Raw genomic sequence first — 5,910 nt, forward strand, 5'->3', positions numbered from 1 at the left:
TAAACCTGAAAATGGGAATGGCCAAAACCTAAAATTGAATTAGAAACTTGTAGTTAGTGTTATAATGAAGTCTTTGTATCTCTGAGTCAAAGGTTAATGGGGGACCGGAGTATGTGAGAAGAATAGATGATAATTTGATAGTAAGAGATTTTACTTTTCTGAAGAAATAGGGACAAACATTGTTGATCCCCAACTTAACTAACCATTGTTTTTCAACTTGGACGTAGGAAAAAGGAGGTAAAAATGAGCATGTACAGCCTACAGGAAAGAAAGAGTTATGCTTATGAAGATATCCGTAAACCCCACGATGATGATTACCTCTGTAAGTAACCCTCTGTGCTTGGTCAAACAGAAGGCAAATGTGTTTTTATAATAATTCATCAGGTCATTTTGCCCCCAATTACTGGTTTACTCTAGTAACTTCACATGAAGAACTAAGCGACAATGATATGCATTCTGTGCTCTTTCTCATGATTGTTAAATCTGAGAATGTACATATTTCTTGACTAATTTTTGCTGCTCTTGCTTCAGATTGTGAGCAATGTCAGCACTTCTTCATCACCAGCTACACTGTTCATGGACCACCTATATTTGTAAGAGACAATGTTTTGGACAAGGGGCATTATGACCATTCAGTCCTCAGTCTGCCCACTGGGCTGAGAATTCGTCAGTACAGTATTCCTCAGGCTAGGCTTAGAGTATGGAATGAGGAATCTGATCTGCCATTGGGTTTGCACTTTAGCCCCTATGGGGGCTTGATCATAGAAGATGAAGATGCAGACAATAGGTACTCCTGGATGGTAAGAAATGCCTTCCCTTTCCACCCTTTCTCTAACTCCATGTGTCCCCCTGTGCCTCCAATGAAACATTGCTAGGACATGGACAAAATAGTTGTATGTGTTTGTGGAATCTGCATAAACATGGACATGGTGATTTAGGATCAAAGTATAGTGCATATAAACAGAGTGTGTTAGAGGCAAAGTGCATCCACGCTTAAGGAGCCTCTGTTAGGACTATGACAAATCCCCTCAGATGTGTAGACGGCATCTTATATGTTCACAACTGCTGAATCCATGCAGGCTCAAAGAGCATCACTGGAATCAAGTAATGTGATTTTGCCGATTATTACTCAAAAGCCTTTAGCTTGTCTTTCTGAAACTCAGATCACAAAAAGGAGAAACTTCTATGTGTAGATGCAAAAAATAAATCCCAGGCCAACTGGAGTGAGTCCAGCAGTCATTTTCATGGTTCCTAAGAGGATATTCTCCTCAGAAGACTTGCACCCTGATTATCACACCTTTCTCAATGGATTCCCATATCTCCATTTTTCTTTTGCTGTACTTGGTGCTTTCAAAATTATGAATATTTGAGGGAAAAGTAATAAAAATATAAATAGTGTAGCTGGGTTCCATAGCTCAACCTTTAATTTGGACTTTTGAGATAGAGATGATGTGATCTCAGTCTGATGCCAGTCCTAGCATAAAATTTTATAAGATCCCCATTACTACCAATGGCTGAGCACGTTGGTGCACATTTGGAAGTACAATGGCTGTATAAATTGAAGTATCTCCAGCAATCCATGCAAGCACAAGCAGAATGGCAACCCAGGACAGCAGGGGAAAAAACACCTCAAAAATAAACTATGCACTGGTGGCTCAAACCTGTAAGTAGCTACTCAGAAAGCTCAGATATGAGTATCATGGTTCAAATCCAGCCCATGGAAGAAAGGCTGTGAAACTCTTATCTCCAATAAACCACCAGAAAATCAAAAGTGGTGCTGTGGCTCAAGTGGTAGAGCGCTTGCCTTGAGTTGAACAGCTGAAGGACAACATTCAGGCACAGAGTTTAAGCCCCTTGACAGACAAAAAATACCTCAACAATAAACAACACAAAAAGGGCTCATGCTTCAAGTGGTAGAGTGCTTGTATTGCAAGAGGTAAGTTTAGTTACTGCGTTCAATCATAGCTCTGCTATGTATGTAAGTATGTATGCATATATATGTGTACTGTATCAAAATAAAAATTTCCATGAGAGACAAAATTAACACATCAGAATAAAAACCAAAGGACCTAACTTCATTCATAGATCCTGCATCTATAAAGCACATACTGTATCCGAGTCAAAGAATTACCCTCAGTAGTTGAATAAATCATATTCCCTGAGTAATTGTGAAACACATGTGGAGACAGAAATAACAATTTCATTGTAGGAGTATTTAACTATAATTTTTCTTCCTAGTTTTTGCAAAGTACATAGTGCCCTAACAATCTACAAGAAAGAATTTTAGTCTATTAAGGTACACACAAACACGTTGAAGCAGAGTTGGAGCAGTGGTGAGTTTCAGAAAGCAGTGGGTCTATGATATGTGCTGCAGCCCTGTGCCATGGGGAACCATTGTCTTATCATGAACCGACATCATGAATAAACAAATTTCCCTTTATTCTCTTTATAAGACAATGGGTTCTCTGAATTTCTATGGGAACATAGTGGAGACAGGTGCATGAGTGAGTCCAATCTAAGGAAAATTACTTGGGCTAAATGTCAAATGATGTGTGCTAATCTAGAAACCGAGTACATGCCCCCACCCAAGTCTATGGCATAAACTTTAACTCAATTTAGAGAATCTGGATATCAATCTATTTGTGACAAATCAGGATTGAGAGAAGTCTGGAACTGGGCTTTGAAAACAGTGCACTTAGAGTTCTAGAGTGGATGAGTATTAGGAGTAGATCCAAAGGGAGCAGAAACTTACCCTCTTATGTTTCCTTCCTGTGCCTGCTTCAACTTTAGGTATATGAACTGTGGCAGGTATGCTGAGAAACAGAATCTGAGGGCCTTTCAGTACCACAGGTAGATCTTCTACCAAACCTGTCATGTCATCAAGGCAGGATGTGAGCTGCTTGTCTCCTATGGGGATGAGTATTGACAGCAACTGGGCAGTAAGTGGAAGAAACAGCTCACAGCAGAAACAAGTGGACTTCACTATGGTTCCTTAAAAAGGAAGAAAAAAAATAATTCTCTTTGGGAATTTTCGAATATCAACTCTTCGGTAGAACAAAAGGCAATTTAACGTGAGAAAAATTTCATGTTAAGTACCTCTGAATTTAAAGATGCAGTTTGTGATACTTTATTAGGAAAATTAACTTATTTTTAACTATTTGTCCTGATTTTACTTTTTAAGAACTTCATATGTTTGAATGCAATACAAAATACTGTGCTAAAAGGCTTAGAGGCCAAACAGAGTACCTACCAGCTCTCTTTCAAAGAACCAGTTACTTCTGGCCATTGCAGTTTTTCTTACTTCCTTCCATATTCCCATATGTTATGCATATGTCATTTTTCATTATTACATAGTCTACATATTCTGTGAATATATTACTAGGAAGAAAATCAGTTAGAATGAGAGTTCCCATAGAGCCTTGTGTCTTTGACAAAAATGAATCCATCTTTTCTCAGGGTGTTTTGCTCCAGCCATGGCCCTCAATTCTTGGTTCGATGGCTGCAACTATGCCTTGCTTTTCTTCCTCACTATAAAGAACTAAAAAGTTTTTAGTAAGGATGTTCTTTCAGTAGAAAGGCCTGAAATGGAGAGAGGAAACATAGCCCTGTGAATATCTCCGAGATGGCCTGTCATTGGCGTGGAGAAGTTGACTCCTGTAGTTGGAAGTGTCAGTGAGAGGACAAATAAGTTGGCTGTGATTTCAGAAACTCTAAGGAAAACATCTGTTATCTGCTACTGGAAAAAGAGTGTCAGTTCATGTTCTAAGAAAATGTAACAGTAAAAATAACTAAGAAATCAGACAGCCCTGATCTGTCCAGGAATCTCAGACTGCCCTGACCGATTATCTCCGAACTCTATCAGGAAGTAATTTAGGCCAGGAAATAATCCAGGAATAGCGCCCTCAGCATTCCTGTGATTGGTCCCACCTACCCCAACTTATAATATGCTTGCTATGTATCATTCAACCTATCCTGTAACTGCTAAGCTAGAAAGTCCCTGCCCTTACTGGAAATGATCATACCCCAACCAATAAACTTAAGACTAGATTCACTCTGAACCACTGACCTATTACAAAATCAGTGTTGTAATGATCCTTCCACCTGCTTCATACACAATACAAAACCCTGCTGAACAAGAGATTGGGACTCACAATTTCTGACCTGCTGTGTCAGGGAAGGTTTGTGAGTCCAGCTCGAGCTGTAATAAACGACCCTTCTGCATTTACATTGGCAACGGCTCCCTCCTGGCCTTTGGGTGGGTCTATTGCCTGGTACTTCAGCAGGAAGCAGGAGAACAGCGAGAGTCCAGAAGACAGGAGAGGCACAGGAGTGAATGCACCTTTCCGTGGAGATGCCTGGGCCATGCTTATGAAGTTCCCAACATGCACGTCGTGGCCACCACGCAAGTCGCTGGAAGCCCCACTGGTCTGGGGCACAGTGCCTGTTCCAAATCTACAGTCCGAACATCCACGGTGGCCCTGGGCCTGGCTGGGCTGGAGCTGCACCCACTAGCCATGCTTCCTCCACCCTGCTGGGCATAGCCTCCCAGCCACTGCCTGGTCTTCAGCTTTTATTCCAATCTGGCTCTATGGGGCAGGCTGAGGCTGAAGTGACCATTCCGGGTGCCCGTTCAAGTCGAGTGAGGTCAAACCTGTGGTAAAGCCAGTGCTCACACACTTCCAGGTATGTCCAGAAAGGATTGAACGCCACTGTCCCAGTGCTGCCGTCCTCCCCATCCCCAGAGTTTCCTCCATGTCCCCACCTTTGTTGTTGAAATTGTTCAGCCACTGTGATCTTAATTTTCATTGTCTGCCTTTGCAGTACTTGAGATTCCTTTCTCTTCTCACCAGGCCACCAGGCCCCATGGAATCCGCCCCAACAACCCCACCTCACAGACACTCTCCAGAACCAGGCAGCCTTTGGGCATGCTGCTTCCTGAGCCTCTGATTCCCTGCCTCTTTCCTCACTTCACCAGCTTCTGCCAGGGCCTCCTCTCCCCTCCCCACCTCCCCAAGCCCCAACTCAGTGTGGCCTCCCATGTGGCCTACACTCATCTCCCTATCACGCCCAATCCAACCCCAGTGTGGCCACTGCACTGGAGAAGACAACTAAGGTCCAGCAGCAGCAAAGATGCCACAGTGTACAGCTGGCTGAGAACTGGAGGCAGCATAGGTCTCTCTGATCAGTGTCTCTCATCTTTCTCTTCACTTACTCAGGTATCAATTGAATTTAGTATTTAATTTTTGTGTCTCATAAGTATCTTCTTATTAAGTCTTTGCAGAATAGCTGGTAGAAATGCAGTCCCAAAATTCGGATTGTTTGTTGTTTAATTTTTTTGAGATTCAGAGATGTTTTAAGTAGTTATAATCATCATGAACTCTCACTTTCATAGCAGAGTGATATTCAGAAAATATTACTTATGCATCTATTATCAATTATGTACAAGACTTGAAACTTAAAGTTTCAAATATTACAGGAAGATCTTTGATTCATGTTGAGTGGATGTGAGTAGGTTGAGCTGTTGCATACATTCATTTTGTGTGTGTGTGTGTGTGTGTGTGTGTGTGTGTGTGTGTGTGTGTGCGCGCGCGTGTGTGTGTGTGTAGGGGGTGTATATGTATTATTGAAATCAGGGATAAGGATGAGCATGGTCTGAACTTGTTTCCTTTTTCTGAGGTATATGTTGTTGCTCTATTGGTGGTAGGCTCTGACTGCTTGCCTTTGCCTGATGTGCACTTTGCAGTTTTCTTTCAAATAAGCTTCTTATTTCTTATTGAGCAGATAGGGCTTTGATATTGCTTTGCCTTTAATCTGCCAACTAGGATCTTATTTTCCTCTTTAAAAATTAACATACAATATAAATTTTATCTCCTGTTTGATTTTCCCTTTAATTTGCATTTTGAAATAAGT

At 41.5% G+C, this 5,910-nt stretch overlaps 1 pseudogene; it reads left to right on the forward strand.

Annotated features, from left to right (window-relative positions):
* The first annotated feature begins 231 nt into the window (after positions 1 to 231).
* LOC122095055 lies at positions 232 to 4,541 on the forward strand (annotated as a pseudogene).
* The last annotated feature ends 1,369 nt before the right edge of the window (positions 4,542 to 5,910 follow it).

The sequence above is a fragment of the Dipodomys spectabilis genome, unplaced genomic scaffold (genome assembly GCF_019054845.1).
Source record: "Dipodomys spectabilis isolate Male_0828 unplaced genomic scaffold, ASM1905484v1 ptg000333l, whole genome shotgun sequence".
Classification (NCBI taxonomy): Eukaryota; Metazoa; Chordata; class Mammalia; order Rodentia; family Heteromyidae; genus Dipodomys; species Dipodomys spectabilis.